We start from the raw sequence: 17,384 nt of genomic DNA on the forward strand, positions 1-17,384 counted from the left end.
ATAACAGCATAAGCACGAATTTAATATTTCTAAGTTAAAAAGGTATAATTAATCCAACACAATTATATCATCTTGATTAAATCTTAATTGAAATCGTGCACTAGAACTCTTTTATTTTATTTAAATTGTTTACTTAGTTTTAAAATCTTAGTTTATAAATCACTTTTTTCAAACCAAAATCATTTTTACCTCACCAAAGTGTTTTAATTAATTTCATAAATATCATTTTTTACAATCCCTGTGGGTACGATAACTCGACATTTATTTATCACTTTATTACTTGTTACGATTGTGTACACTTGCACATTTCCACCGTTCCAAGTTTTTGGCACCGTTGCCGGGGACTGTTTTTAAAAAAAAACATTATTTGTGAATTTATTTTTACATTTTGGTTCTTTTATTTTCCTGTTCAATTTTACTTACCTAATTAATTCTTCTCTGATTATTTCAGGTGTTTATGAGTATTGATCGAAGTATCGACTTACTCCCAGTGGACCCTGAAATAGAACGAACCTTTTGCCAACGAAGAAGACAAGCGAACCAAAGAAGGACCAAAGAGATGAATTTCAAGAATATCAATCAAGGAAACAGAGCAAACCTTGCTCAAAATCCTATCCTTATTGCTGATGATAGGGATAGAGCTTTACGACAATATGCCGTACTGGTTTTTAATGACCTTAATCTAGGTATTAGAAGACCCGAGATCGAGGCACAACAATTCGAGCTGAAGCCAGTCATGTTCCAGATGCTTCAAACAGTGGGCCAGTTTAGTGGAATGCCTACTGAAGATCCTCATCTTTATTTAAGACTGTTTATGGAGGTGAGCGACTCTTTCAAGGTAGCCGGAGTACCCAAAGATGCATTACGATTAAAATTGTTCCCGTACTCACTGAGGGACAGTGCTCGAGCCTGGTTAAACTCACTGCCACTGAACTCGATTTCTACATGGCAAGAGCTAGCAGAGAGATTTCTTGTGAAGTATTTCCCGCCTAGCAATATTACTAAGCTGAGAAATGAGATTACTGCTTTCCAACAAATGGATGATGAGTCCTTGTATGAGGCATGGGAAAGATTCAAAGAGTTATTACGAAAGTGCCCTCATCACGGAATTCCGTATTGCATCCAACTTGAGACATTTTACAATGGTCTCAATGCTCACACAAGGATGGTAGTAGATGCTTCTGCTAACGGTGCTATCTTATCTAAATCTTACAATAAGGTTTATGAAATCATCGAGAGGATCGCCAGTAACAATTATCAGTGGCCAACTAATAGAGCAACGTCAGGAAGACGAGTTGCTGGAATCCATGAAGTGGACACTCTCACTTCACTTGCATCCTAGGTATCTTCGATATCTTCAATGTTAAAAAATCTTACCACTAATGGGTTTAACAGTTTAGCAGCTCAACCACCTAACCAATATGAGAATATAGCCTATGTCTATTGTGGGGAAGGACATGTGTTTGAAGAATGTTCGTCAAACCCAGAATCCATGTACTACACAGGTAATCAAAACCAGAACCGAGGAAGGCAAGGGATGCAATCCAACTTTTACAACCCATTGTGGCGAAATCACCCCAATCTTTCCTGGAGTAACCAAGGGGTTGGAGGTAGTAACAACTATGCCCAACCTAGACCAACCCAGCCGCCTAGCTTTTCACAGCAAGTTCAGAAACCAGTTCAGGCTGAATCGTCCAATAGCTTAGAGAATTTATTGAAGGCATACATGGTGAAGAATGACGCCACTCTAAGGAATTTAGAGAATCAAGTGGGCCAGCTTGCTACTGAACTTAGGAACCATCCATAAGGTGCTTTACCTAGTGATACGAAAAATCTGAGAAATCCAGGGAAGGAGCATTGTAAAGTACTAACATTGAGGAATGGAAAAATGGTAGAGCCCAACATCATTGAAGTTGAAAAGGAGCATGCTGAAGCTCAAGATTCGGAAGAAGTTCAACCGAGTATTGAAGTTCCTGTTCCACTAGAACTAGAACTTGCAATACCTGAAAAGGTAACCTCAAAACCAGCCAATTCTGATCAGCCAACCATTCCGTTAGCAGCAGAATTACCGCCAAAGACAAATCAACCAGTACCAACTCCAGTATATAAACCTCCACCACCTTACCCTTAAAGACTCCAGAAGCAAAAACAGGAAGTCCAATTCAAGAAGTTCCTTGACGTACTCAAGCAACTTCATATCAACATCTCGTTGGTTGAACTACTTGAACAAATGCCAAATTACGTAAAATTCATGAAAGATATCCTGTCCAAGAAGCGAAGACTTGGAGAATTTGAGATGGTAGCTTTGACGAAGGAATGCAGTGCATATCTTCAAGACAAATTACCCCCTAAGCTGAAGGATCCTGGGTGTTTTACCATACCATGCAACATTGGAGCAGCTTATTGTGGTAAGGCACTATGTGACTTGGGCGCAAGTATCAACTTGATGCCTATGTCGATATTTAAAAAGTTAGGGATAGGTGAAGTTGGACCTACTACAGTTACACTTCAGCTAGCAGATCGATCCTTAACACATCCAGAAGGAAAAATCGAGGATGTATTGGTATGTGTAGATAAGTTTATATTTCCTGCCGATTTTGTAATTTTAGATTTTGAAGCAGACAAAGAAGTACCAATTATCCTGAGGAGACCGTTCTTAGCAACCAGAAGGACACTTATTGATCTGCAGAAGGGCGAACTTACTATGCGCGTTCAGGACGATCAGGTAACATTTAACGTTTTCAAGTCAATGCGATTTCCTGACGCAATAGATGATTGTTCTGCAGTATCCGACTTAGAGGATTTAATAGTGGAGAAGGAACTCAACTCTGTTGAGGATCCTCTGGAAAGAATTTTGACATCAGACCCTCCAAGTGATGAAGAGGAGGATGAAAACTTAGCTTTGCTAAAAGCTAATCAAAAGGGATTTAATCCACAATCCCGTTTTGAATTTTTGGATTTAGAGGAGAGAGATTACACACAGCCAAAAGCGTCAATCGAGGAGCCACCTAAAATAGAACTCAAGGTATTACCTTCTCATTTAAAATATGTTTATTTAGGTGACGCTTCTACTCTACCTGTGATTGTTTCAACAGAGTTAACTACTGAGCAAGAATAGAAACTTATCTTAGTTCTGAAACAATTTAAGAAGGCTATTGGATGGACCATAGCTGATATTCGCGGTATTAGTCCATCTGTATGCATGCACAAGATCATCCTGGAAGATGGTGAAAAAGGGATGATCAATGGACAACGAAGCTGAACCTTATCATGAAGGACGTAGTGAAAAAAGAGATTATCAAGTGGTTAGATGCGGGTATCATTTACCCTATTTTAGACAGTTCATGGGTAAGTTGGGTTCAGTACATACCAAAGAAAGGAGGTATCACGGTCATAAAGAATGAAAATGACGAGTTGATACCGACTAGAACAGTTACGGGATGGAAAATCTACATCGATTACCAGAAGCTGAACAAGGTAACTAGGAAGGATCACTTCCCTTTGCCATTCTTAGACCAGATGCTGGATAGACTCGCGGGGCGAGATTACTACTATTTTCTCGATGGATACTCACGGTACAACCAGATTACGGTAGCACCAGAAGATCAACACAAGACCATATTCACCTGCCCGTATGGTACATTTGCATTTAGGCGTATGCCATTTGGTTTATGTAATGCACCTGCTACATTTCAAAGATGTATGATGTCTATTTTCACTGACATGGTTGAGAAATTTTTGGAAGTTTTCATGGACGACTTTTCAGTGTTTGGAGATACGTATGATGATTGCTTAGCCAATCTGGCTAAGGTACTTAGGCGATGTGAAGAGACAAACCTAGTCCTTAACTGGGAAAAGTGCCATTTTATGGTACGAGAAGGTATCATTCTGGGGCATCGGATAACAAGACATGGGATCGAGGTAGACAGAGCAAAAGCAGATGTTATTGAGAAACTCCCACCTCCAACATCTGTAAAGGGTGTTAGGAGCTTCTTGGGCAACGCCGGGTTCTATCGAAGATTTATCAAGGACTTCTCCAAAGTTACTAAACCTTTATGCAAATTACTAGAGAAGGACACGATATTCAAATTTAATGAAGAATGCTTAAAAGCTTTCAATGACTTGAAGAATCAATTTGTCACGGCACCCATAATTGTCACACCAGACTGGGACTCGCCATTTGAATTGATGTGTGACGCAAGTTACTTCGTAATAGGAGCTGTCATGGGCTAGCGAAGGAACAAAGTTTTTCATCCCATATACTATGCAAGCCGAACTCTGACAGGAGCTTAGTTAAACTATACAGTAATAGAAAAAGAGTTACTTGCTATCGTATTTGCTTTCGACAAGTTTCGATCTTATCTTGTAGGTACCAAGGTAACTGTCTATACAGACCACTCGACAATTAAATATTTACTTGCCAAGTAAGACGCTAAGCCGAGGTTGATCCGATGGGTACTTCTACTTCAAGAGTTTGATTTGGAAATTCAAGATCGAAAGGGAGTAGAAAACCAAGTAGCAGATCACTTGTCCAGATTGGAGCCGCAAGAAGGGAATTCTCCACTTGTATCGATTCAAGAAACATTTCCAAATGAACATATACTAAAGGTAAGTCATGTCCATAATACCCCTTGGTTTGCTGATATTGCCAACTTTTTAGCTTGTGGTTTAATGTCATATGATAAGACATATCAACAAAGGACAAAGTTTCTTCACGATGTGAAGTACTATTTCTGGGAAGAACCATACCTATTTAAAAAGTGTGCAGATCAGATGATTAGGAGATGCGTGGCAGAAGAAGAAATACCGCAGATTCTATACCACTGTCATTCAGCCCCAAGTGGGGGTCATTTCGGAGGAACTCGTATTGCAGCCAAAGTATTGCAAGTTGAATTCTTTTGGCCAACACTATTCAAGGATGCATATGCATATGTAAAGAGTTATGACCGATGTCAAAGAGTTTGAAATGTCACCAACAGAAATGAGATGCCTCGAACAAACATCATTGAGGTCGAATTATTCGATGTTGCGGTATTGATTTTCTTGGGCCCTTTCCTTCGTCTTTTGGTCACAAGTATATACTAGTCACAGTAGATTATGTGTCCAAGTGGGTCGAGGCAGAGGCATATCCAACAAACGATGCTAGGGTTGTGATGAAGTATTTGCAGAAACACGTGTTCACGAGGTTTGGAACCCTGAGGGCCATCATTAGAGATGAAGGGTCCCACTTTGTGAACAAGTGGTTAAAATGGTTACTAGACAAGCACAGGGTGAAACACAAGGTTGCAACGGCTTACCATCTGCAGACGAATAGACAAGCTGAACTGGAAAATAAAGAAATCAAGGGCATATTGGAGAAGGTAGTTTGTCCAAACCGACGAGACTGGTCCAAAAGACTAGATGACATTTTATGGGCCTACAGGACAGCGTACAAGACACCTTTAGGGATGTCACCCTATAGGCTAGTTTTCGGTAAAGCATGTCATCTACCTTTGGAGTTAGAGCACAAAGCTTACTGGCCTCTTCGACGACTTAACTTAGATCCTAAGCTCGCAAAAGAAAGACGGATGTTCCAACTCAACGAGTTAGAAGAATTCTGAATGTTCTCATATGAAAATGCCAAATTACTTAAAGAGAGACTTAAGAAATGGCATGACAAACACAACCGGGTTCGAGAATTTGAAGCAGGTCAGCAAGTATTGTTGTTCAACTTGAGATTGAAGTTCTTTCCAGGTAAGCGAAAATCACGTTGGTCCGGTCCATTTACAATTCACAGAGTCTATCCATACGGAGTTGTTGAACTCCAAGGTAAGAGAGGTAATTTTCAAGTTAATGCTCAGCGTTTGAAACACTATTGGGGGAATAAAACCGAACGGGATAACGTCTCGTTCATTTTGTCAGATATTTAATAATTTTCATGTTTTGTTTAATAAATAATTTAGGGTCTATTTTTCGGGTTTAGTATTTTTAAATAAATTCTGTCTAGGAGGTTGGAACTTAAGCGGGACCATTTGTGACCACTCCAATCTTTTCTTGGGAATTTATTTTAACATAATTTTCCAAGAAATTTTTCCCTAATCAATAAAATAGATTTTTGTTTTTCAAATAAAAGGGTCACTTTGATCCAATTTTTAATTTGCAACTCAATTTTTAATTTTCATTAAGTCTAGGGACTTAAACTGAATTATTTTTAAAATTTGATTGCTCTTTTCGTAAATAATAAAAACTAGATGCCTCTTTTTATAAATATTTTTAAAGGGCTTCTAAAATAAATGTTTTAGTTAAAAATGATAATTATTAATATATAATTATACCCATTATATTATATATTAATTATTATCAATTTTGGATTTTGTTTGATAAGTTTTGATAATAAGATGATAATCTTTAATATATAGTTATATCTATTTATATATTAATCTTTATCAATTTAGCATGAAATTAGGATTTTATCTTTGTTTTAATAAATTAAATAGCAATTAATAGTTTAATATATGCATATATCGATTATTAATTGTTGTTAACTTTATATAGGATTAGAATTTAGAATTTTATTAATTAATTTGTTTTAAGAATTCTACTCTAATTCCTATTTCTCCCCTATAAATACTACCCATCTTCCCATTCACCTAACACTTAAAACCCAAAGCACCAAAATACCCAAGTGTCAAACCCCAAGCAAAGCAGCTCAAGCGGTCGGTCAAGACATGCCCAGCTCCATCGCACGACGACGTCTCAAGACACAACGCTGCGGTTCCTCGAGCGACCCCAGCCTTAGCTCGTACCAAGCCTTCACCCCACGCGCGGTACCTGTCCTCTGTACCATCCTGCGCGCGCCCTAGTCCCACCTGCTACCGAACGCTCGTGTTGCTACCAGCCCTACTGCGCACCGCTGCTCCCACACTTACCACGCCTGCACACCCTAGCTGTTTGTGCGGCATTCCTTTCCCATCCATCCTAAGCCACAAACCTCCAACCCTTCTTTTAAATTCCCATCTTTTTCTTCATTATTATTATTAATTCCTAGAGTTTTTATATTTTTACAAAAAAAAAAGGTGGTAAGACCTAGTTTTTCTTAATTTTTATTTTAAGTAATTAATTTTTCAAATCATTGAATTACTAATAATTTTTATTAAAATTTATTGAGAAACTAATTTTTCCATCTTATGATCAGGTTAAACATGCCTTGTAAGAGAACTCGTGCTTCCGCTCAAATTGATGAAACACAAAACAAATTCCACTGTGAAGAAGCCAAAGTGAGATACAAAAGTATCTTCAAAAACCAACAAAAGCATTCAGAAAAAGGCTTCACTTTAAAGGAGAGCAACTACCGAGACGTTATGGCTCGTATTCGTCAAGTTATTGAAACCCTAAATTGGGAGTTGTTTTGTGAAAAGAGACCAAGAGTGGATGAGGAACTAGTTCGTGAGTTTTATGCAAATTTAACTTCAAGCGAGATGATAGAAGTTCCAGTTTGCGAAATCAAGGTACCGATAAATTCAAATGCTATTAATGAATTCTTTGAATTACCAGATCTCAAAAACGATGGATATTCCACATTGATGAGCAATATCAAGCCTGAAAATCTGCGAGAAATTCTCAAGGAGCTTACAGTTGAAGGTTCTAGTTGGACTGTGTCGAAACAAGGAACCCACATGTGTCAAAGAGAATACTTAACACCTATTGCAAAGATTTCATATTCGAGCCATGGACTCCACTCTCAAAAAAGGAGCGAAGCGATTCATGCAAAGGCAATAATGATGGAGCAAAAGATGAGTCCAAGTTGGAATGATCTGCAAATAAATTAAAGGAAGGGATCTTGACTCTATTTTATTTATGTTTTTTAGGTTATTTTAGGATCAAGTTTAAATTAGGAACTTTTATTTCTGCATAATAAAACAAGAAAAGGAAATCTTGAATAAACATGGACAAGTCATAAAGTATAAAGTGTGGCAATAGGTATATACATGTCTAGGATTGGATTACGAAAGAGCTTGGTACTTAAGCAGTCACATTGACTCACCTCCTCTTTTCTGAATTCCTACCTGGTGTATAGTATCTATTCACTTTAAACAATGAGGACATTGTTCATTTTAAGTTGGGGGGACCGAAACTTGAAATTATTTTCATCCAGTATAAAATTTTTTCTTTTAATTATGATTAGGGTATATTTTTGTTCAATAAATTTGAATTTTGTTAAGTATGCTAAACTTGAGTATGAATAAAGTTCTATTTTTTTTTCAATAAATTATTATGTAGTTTAATGATGACATGAATGTATTTTTAATAAAGCATGCAACTTCATACCATAAAATTTTTATCTCTTTAGCAAAGTTAGGTATGCATGAAAGTTTAAGTCTTTAGAATTGACTTAATATTTTCTTGAGGCAAAATCCTAGGGAGCATGAAACGTTGGAAATGATTTAGGCAACTATTGTTTGGACCGTTTGAGCCTTTCAAGCCCACCATGGTATATTTTATCCATTGAAACCCAACTTTGAAACTATATGGCCTGATTTTATTCTGACCCTTATAATCATTAGCCATTACTTTTCACTTAATAATCTTAAAATTGTCCCAAACACTAGACTCAGTAATATTCTAGATGTTGTTCGAAAATAAGTTTGGGGGAGTTGACAAGAAGTATCAATTGCTCGAGAATTGCAGTACACAAAATAAGTGCTCGTGTTAATAGAAAAAAAAAACAAAAAAAAAAGCACATATATTTGAAAAAGAGCATATGAAAGTCAAGTTGGTGTATCGAAGGTAAAAACTCCGAAGGTTCAATTGACGCTAAGTCTAGGGTTTTTTTAAAACCAAAATTTATCCATCTTTCACTTACCCCTAGCCTAGCCACGTTACAACCCTGATAAAGACCTATTGATTCAAAGTCCTCATGCTACCTACATTAGTGGAGAGAAATTGCTACGATCAACATATGAAGACATAAGTTAAGCTTAATGATTGCAGCTTAGTCTCTAATAAAGGAATAAAAATCAAATTGGTAAGGATTAACATGTCTTTATTACAAAATCATTTAGTCTAAATTTTGCTATAATAATAAGTGGTCGAATTTAAGTTGAACAATATGCATACTTAAGTAGCATAACTAACAGGTTTTTTTGTCTTTGAGCATAAGTATTTTAAGTTCATAATTTTGGGAATTGTTCTGAAGGAATTTTTCAAAGGTTTTTCTGAGAGATTCTTTTCAAAATTTATGCATTACTTGGGACGAGCAATGAATTAAGTTTGGGGGTGTGGGAGCACAAAAATTTATATACTTTTTCATACCCAATTGTACTTAAATTCATGCAAATTCGGTTAATTTCTTGTCAAAAAAATAATTAAATATTATAAAATAATTAAATTATGTTAAAAATATGAAAATTATGAATTTTAATTAATTTTGTAGTTAATTTTGATTATTTTTGGTTATTTTTGACAGAATTACACAATTGGAGAAAAAGGGCATGGTGAACATTGCGAGAAAAACAAAATCAAGAGCAATTTGAAGTATCGAGGCCAATTAATTTCCAGCCTAAGACGGTCCAGAAATGTGTATTAATTCATAATTAAATTAATTTTAATTTATTTCCTATTTAATTTAGGTTAAATGAATTAATTTTAGTTAATTATGAAGAAAAGGCCTAGTGAACCGCACTAGTTGAACCGAATGAAGTGAGCCGAACCAGCCACTAATTGGGCTGACTAGAACCGTCCATTGGCTAACCCAAATCAGAAAATTATCTGATAAAATATGCTTGCAAAAAGGCCCTTGAAAAACCTCCAAATTACGTTCAAACCCCACCTTTATTTTAGGCATTGTAGATTTGCCCCAGCCTATTTTTAGCAAGGTTGAAAGCTTCAACCTTGCCATGTGTGTGGCCGGCCATGGGAGGGCTCTCTTGGCTATTGAATTTGCTATTTTTAGTAGCCCACTTCAACTATAAAAGCCACCATATTCTGCCATTTCAAAGCATCCCTCAACATCCATCAACATCCCTCATTCCACAACATTCTCTCATCCTCTCTTCACTTCTCTCAAAAGTTTCCTCTCCATTTCTCCATCCCATTTTCCCTTCCTCTTGTGCTGATTTCCTCTCTTGCGAAAAAGGTGTTCTTAAGCCATCTTGGGCAGCAATCAAGGATTCATAGAAGCCTTGCTCGGTGAAGAGAACGGAGACTAAGAACGGAGCAACAGTCGAGCCGCAGAGAAACACTGGATTTGCTTTCTGTTTCCTTTCTTTTTAATTTCTGTTGTTTTTTTGATGAACATATCTATGAAAAATATTATTGTTGAAATGGTTAATTTAATCAATTTAGCTTGAATTTAATTCGTGTTGGGTTGATTATATTTTGCCTACTTGAATTATTAATATAGTGTTTATGTTGTTATAGGCCTCAGTGAAATGCTTGATTAAGTAAAATCATGCTTAGGTTATCTGGCATTATAATTGTTTAGATAACTAAAGAATTAATTGTTTAAACGGATTGAAATTGCAATTAATGGATTCAGTACTTAATTAGTGCATGTTTAATTCTTCTAAGGTAACTAAAAATTAAATTAGCATTGTATTTGGCGATGCATATGCCTTGCATAACTTGCAAGATTGTTGTGATTAAATTGTTTCAAGGTACTTCACATAATCTTTTACATGTTTATTAATTTGAATTAATCGGTTGAATCGACATAGGAATATGCGAGAGATAATTTAATTCAATAAGTATGTATGTGCGATAGCATGTTTACTTTATTAAATCTGTTTGGTCGGTTGAATTGGCATAAGGATATGTTCAAGAGATAAATGGAATTTTAATTAGTAAATATGTTCATAAGTTAGCAAATTACTGGGTTGCCATGAATTTATTCATAATAGCATAAGCACAAATTTAATATTTCTAAGTTAAAAAGGTATAATTAATCCAACACAATTAGATCATCTTGATTAAATCTTAATTGAAATCGTGCACTAGAACTCTTTTATTTTATTTAAATTGTTTGCTTAGTTTTAAAATCTTAGTTTATAAATCACTCTTTTCAGACCAAAATCATTTTTACCTCACCAAAGTGTTTTAATTAATTTCATAAATATCGCTTTTTACAGTCCCTGTGAATACGATAACTCGACATTTACTTGTCACTTTATTATTTGTTACGATTGTGTACACTTGCACATTTCAACCGTTCCAGCGACCCCGACATTCAGAACTCAATTACCTCGCTCAGACTTTCACGATGAGCTGTTGAAGTTGATGGACCTAATGCAACATATACAGTGGCAGCAACAAGCTTACTAAAGATATTTAAAAATACGGGATGACAAAATGAGAAGCGTTTTTACGAAAATATTTCATGACCCGCCATGGAGTCCAATATCAAAGAGCGAACGAAGCGATTCATGCAAACACAAAGACAATGGAGAAAAAGATGAATCGAATTCTAAGGGATCTGTAAATAAATAAAAATGGGGGATCTTTACTTTATTTTATTTTCTTTCTTAGAATATTTAATGGTTTTAGGATTAGGTTCTATTAGGATTTTTATTTCTCGCATAATAAAGATTTGGAAATCATCAAAAAAATTGAACAAATTGCAAAATAAGAAATGTGGCAATAGATATGTACATGTCTAGGATTGGATTTGCCTTGGAAAAGCTTGGTATTTAAGAAGTCAAACTTGACTCACCTTGTAACACCCCTATAACCCGTATCCGTTGCCGGAGTAGGTTATGAAGAGTTACTAATCTGAAACTCAACATTAGTACATACACATTTACATAATTTCATTAGCAATTATATTTATAGCCAAACACAATCAAAGATAGAAATTTAAACTTATATCGACATTCAAAAGTTGTCATATTCACATGGCTTATATACAAGGACATCTCAAAATATCATTCACTTAAGTCTATTCTATACATGCCATACTAGCTCAAAATATAGTAGTACCAAAATGACAGATAGTGTGACGAATTGCTGACGATCCCCTCCCCGAGCAGGTGACTGTAATCAACAATCTATAAAACAGGGAAACATAACAAACGTAGTAAGCTTTCATAAGCTTAGTAAGTTTTAAGTAATGCAACAAATAAACTCAATTATAGATTAATTATCCAATTTCTCAAGAGATCATTTTCTAGATATATTACCATTTGGCCGAATATACACAAGCACATGATGCACAATTACATTCTCATTTCACTTAATCTGAATTCATATAGCATAAATCAATAAATTGAATATTTTCACATACTTTCACACCTTGACCGAATGTATCATGATCATAGATATAGGTATAACATTTATTCACATATGTATCACATTATACACTTATGATTCAATTCAAATCATACTCACATATAAATACAAAATACGTACCTGGCCAACTTAACGTAATGAATGTATTCATTTTTTCGTTCTAACACGAGGTATCTTAGTTTTAGACTTTTATCAAATCACCGGCATTTAGCCTGCTAGGTTTAAAAACCCGAACTCATTCACCGGCATTTTGCCTGCTAGGCTCGAAGCCTGAATAGTATCTCACCTGCATTATAGCCTGCTAGGCTCAAAGGCCCGAGTAGTATTTCACCAGCATTATAGCCTGCTAGGCTCAAAGGCCCGAATAGTATTTCACTGGCGTTATAGCCTGCTAGGCTTAAAGGCCCGAATAGTACTGTGCGATATTCAAATCAATAAGTTTCATATAACATAATCAGACCAAATTGGATACAAGCATCATTCGAATATACATCATTTAATCATAAAAGTATATCACATTTTAGTTCCATTACAATTGCCATTCAGCCATATACATATATGACAAGTAATACTTAATTCTTATAATATGTCATGTCATTATTAAAAAATATATATATATATAACTACTTAAAACTTACCTTAAATATATTCGAACAATCTCGGATCGGCTATTCAACTACTTTCTCTTTTCCCCTGTCCAACCTTGGTTCTCTATGCTCTTGAGCTAATTCAAACAAAATTTAACTTATTAAAGTCCCATCATGCTAGCTTATGGCCGAATATGAAAGAAACTTAATAGGCCATATAGTTACTTTTAGCTTAAATATAAAATGGTCATACACATTTTTAATCACATTAAGCAATTTACCTTAACATATAACCCACATAACTAAACTACATATAACCCTAATGACCGAATAATTTGAATATGTATATCATCAAAGTTCCTACAATTTAACCCTTAAATCTTATAGCTGAATATTCATTGTATATTAACTCTCATGCACAAGCACAAAACTCATATGGCTATAATATAATTTGATAAACAATCACACATACAAGCTAATATACATATATGACATGTTCGAATATGCTATTATAAATTAAATACATATTACGTTCTTAACATAGATTTCAAGGCTACAATCAACAATTGCATTTATTCCTAAATAATAGACTAAAACCATCATAGAACATTTTACTCACTCATTACCTTGCATATCCGAATTTCATTAATTAATATACATACAACTCCAAATATTATATCATGGAACAAGTGCCGAATTACAAATTATAATAAAATCAAAACATAACTCTTACCATGATATAAACATATTAAAACATTTTTTTTTATATATCCAACTCGGATACAACAAAATAACCTTAGATATCAAATCTCTTACAACACATTGACTAAATTCAACAACCTAATACACTTATATTTTTATCCATGCATATTATAACCGAACCAGCCACACAAACTCAACCTAAAAACATTAACCTTTCCCAAAACATATATTACCTATCTCAAACTTAATTTATAACCATCTAAATCATTTAAAACATCCAACACCAAAATTTTCTTTAACTAAACACATTTTCGACAATGACAATGGCAATTTAACAACCTTAAATCCAACTTATAATTTTTTCATATCACAAACAAAGCATCCACTCCATTCCATCATTTTAAAACACAAACAATACTCAAATATCACCTAAGTTCACATTCGGCAATTTACAAATACACAAGCCGATTTTTCATAACATCCAAACTACCTATATGAACATTAAACTATCTCAAACATCACCCATTTTCAATTATTCATTAAAACATAAAGACAACAATCATTCCCTTCAAAAATCTTCTATAGCCGAATACTCAAATCACTACACAATTCAAAATTTTGACATGGGCTAAGTAAGGGACTTAGTAACTAGCTTAATATATGCTATAATTTCAAAAACTAACATGAATTTCATACCTTAATTCAAGCTCAAAGTGACCGAATGCTATCTTCCCTTTTCTTCTTTAAGGTTCGGCTAAGCTAAGGAAGAAGATGAAATATACATTTTGTTTTTATTTTGTTTTTCTATTATCTTTTCTTATTTTAATTAATTTTTTTATTTCATAAATTAAACCATTACCATTATAATATTAATATATAATACATATTTTGCTTATCATCATCATCATGGCCGGCCACTTCAACTAAAGTCGAAAATTTGACATGCAAATCCACTTATTTACACCATAAATTATTTGGCCACTACAAAAATAGCCTATCATATTTTCAAAAATTTTCACATAAGTCCTATTTAATAATTTCACTCACAAATGAAAATATTAAAGCATGAAATTTTCACACATGTACTTTCATTTCACTCACAAATGAAAATATTAAAGCATGAAATTTTCACACATGTACTTTCACATATAATAAGACAAAATATAACATCTAATTATTTTTATGACTCGGTTTTGTGGTCCCGAAACCACTTTTCGACTGGGGTCAAATTAGGGCTGTTACACACCTCCTTTTCCTAAGGTCCTACCTAGTGTACAATATCTATTCACTTCTATATTTTCATTCTTTCTATTGTTTTTAACAATGGGGACATTGTTCATCTTAAGTAGCAGAGACCAAAAAATTGAAATTTTTCTTCAAGATACATTATTTTTATAATTATGATTAAGTTATATTTTTTTCAAAAATTTGAATTTTTGTTAATTATGCTAAATTCTAGTATAAATAAAGTTCTATTATCTCAATAATTGTTATGCTAGTTGAACTATTACATAATGTTATTCTTAATAAAGTTTGCAAATCATACCATAAAATTTTTAATTCTTTAGGAGAGCTAAACATGCATAAAAGTTTAAGTCTCTAGAATTGAGTTAGTAATTTCTTGAGACGAAATCCTAGAAAGCATGGAATTTTGAAAATGACTTAGGCAAACTTTTGTTTGGACCATTTGAGCCTTTCAAGCCAACCTTAATAAATTTTTATCCTTTGAAACCCAACTAGAGACCATATGGCCTAATTTTATTTGAACATTTGTAATATTTAGCCATTACTTCTTTCATAATTATCTATAAATTGTCTCAAACACTAGACTCAATCTATCTAGAATATTCTTTGAAAATAAGTTTGAAGGGAGTTAAAATTAAATACTCAAAAAAATTGTAGTCCATACAGTCAAATGCTCGTGTTCTAAAAAAAACAAGAGCATATGTACTCAAAAGAAATAGATGTGCAAAAGAGCATGTGAAAGCAAAATGAGTTGGTGTATTAAAGGTACTTATTCTAAAGGTCTGATACAAGCTAAGTCTAGGGTTTTTAGCTTAAAATTATCTATATTTTGCCTGCCCCTATCCCAGCAACATTACAACCTATTTAAAAGACCTTTCGATTCAGATTTTCATGCTACCTCCATTAGTGGAGAGAAATTGCTCAATTCAACATACGAAGACATAAGTTAAACTTAGTGAGTGCAATTTAGTCTCAGGTAAGGGAATAAAAGTTAAGTGGTAAGAATTAGCATGTCTCTATTAAGAAAACAATTAGTCTATTCTTGCTAGCATGATAACAATTGAGAATAATTCGGATGATATGCATACTTGAGTTGCATAATTGCAAAATTCTTGTTATTGAGCATAATTACACTAAACTCATAATTGTGAGGGAAATGTATTCTAAAGACATTTTTCAATGGTAATTTCAAAACTCATAACAACATGAACATGAGTTTAGTAATTATATGTTAAGGAATGTAATTGAACTAATAAAATTATGTCATCTTGATTAAAACCATCTTTTGAAATCGTGCATTGAAATTTTTATTTTTATTTTATTTTATTTTACTTAATTAAATTTTTGTTTTTAATAACTTCCTCAAAATCAAAATATTTTTAATCACCAAAGTGTTTGATTTACATTTCATAAATATTTTTCTTTCACAGTCCCTGTGGATACGATAACTTAACATTTACTTGTCACTTTATTACTTGTTGTGATTGTGTACACTTGCACAATTCCTTCGTTCCAATATGTAGTAAAGTCTCAAGTTAAACTTTTAAATAATTGTTCATGCTTAATAAGATAGAATGTCTATAAGAACTTAGTGCTTGTATGATAAAGAATATACTAGAAGTTTGAATTTTAGAATATGATGTTATCCTTAAAATTGAGTAAGATTGAATAGTAGTAATATATGTATAATTCGGTATTGTGTAAGTTTGTAAGTAAATCAAATAAAAAATCTTGTTCAGTTATTTAGGTTGATTGTGACACTTGGAACCCAAACCCGGTGATTGAGTCAGGTATAGGATGTTACACTTCACCTTCAACAATATGTTGTGTATACCTCCTAATCCATATGTTGCACCTCCCATTTGTTCCACCTCCTGTGCAACTTATAACTAGGAATGTCTCAAGGCATGTGACAGCCCTAAATTGACCCTAGTCGGAAAGTGGTTTTGGGACCACTAAACCGAGTTATAAAAATAATTAACCATCATAGTTGATGCTCATTATATGTACATATGCTTGTGTAAAAATTGAATGTTTGGATTTTGTTAATTGTAAGTGAATTTTATCAAATAGGACTTATGTGAGAAAATTTAGAAATGTGCTAGGCAAATGTAAGGTGGCCTATTAATACATGTGGGAAAATGGTTGTCCTTGCATGTCAAATAACCCACTTCCTAAGGTGAGTGGCCGGCCATGACAAGGTTATGGGCAAGGGAACATGTTTCCAACATGTTTTGCTAATGGTTGATGTTAGAATTGTTATTATATTGGTGTTAGTAGGAAGAGAAACAAAAAAAAATGTGTGTGTGGTTACCCTCCCCATTGCCGTGTATTGAACAAGGAAAAAAAATTTTGCTCATTCTATTCTCCATTGCCGTGACTTGAAGGAGGAAGAAGAAGGATTTCTTTTGTGCATGATTCGCTTGGTTGATGCTTAGGAAGAGGTAAGCACTTTGAAATCCTTGGAAATTTAGATATAAACGAGGTGATTAGTTCAAGTTCTATTCATTCCATGGATTAAATTTGGGTGTTTGGAGGCTTGGTATTTGGCCAAGTAGTTGAAGCTCTTGGTACATATACTTTTAAATG

At 34.1% G+C, this 17,384-nt stretch overlaps 1 non-coding gene across 1 annotated transcript; it reads right to left on the minus strand.

The window, feature by feature from the left end:
- Nucleotides 1-1,003: 1,003 nt before the first annotated feature.
- LOC128283326 (small nucleolar RNA R71) lies at nt 1,004-1,110 on the minus strand. The gene has a single exon (XR_008273668.1). It is a non-coding gene; the product is annotated as a small nucleolar RNA R71 (small nucleolar RNA).
- Nucleotides 1,111-17,384: the final 16,274 nt, after the last annotated feature.

Source organism: Gossypium arboreum, chromosome 10 (genome assembly GCF_025698485.1).
Source record: "Gossypium arboreum isolate Shixiya-1 chromosome 10, ASM2569848v2, whole genome shotgun sequence".
Lineage (NCBI taxonomy): Eukaryota > Viridiplantae > Streptophyta > Magnoliopsida > Malvales > Malvaceae > Gossypium > Gossypium arboreum.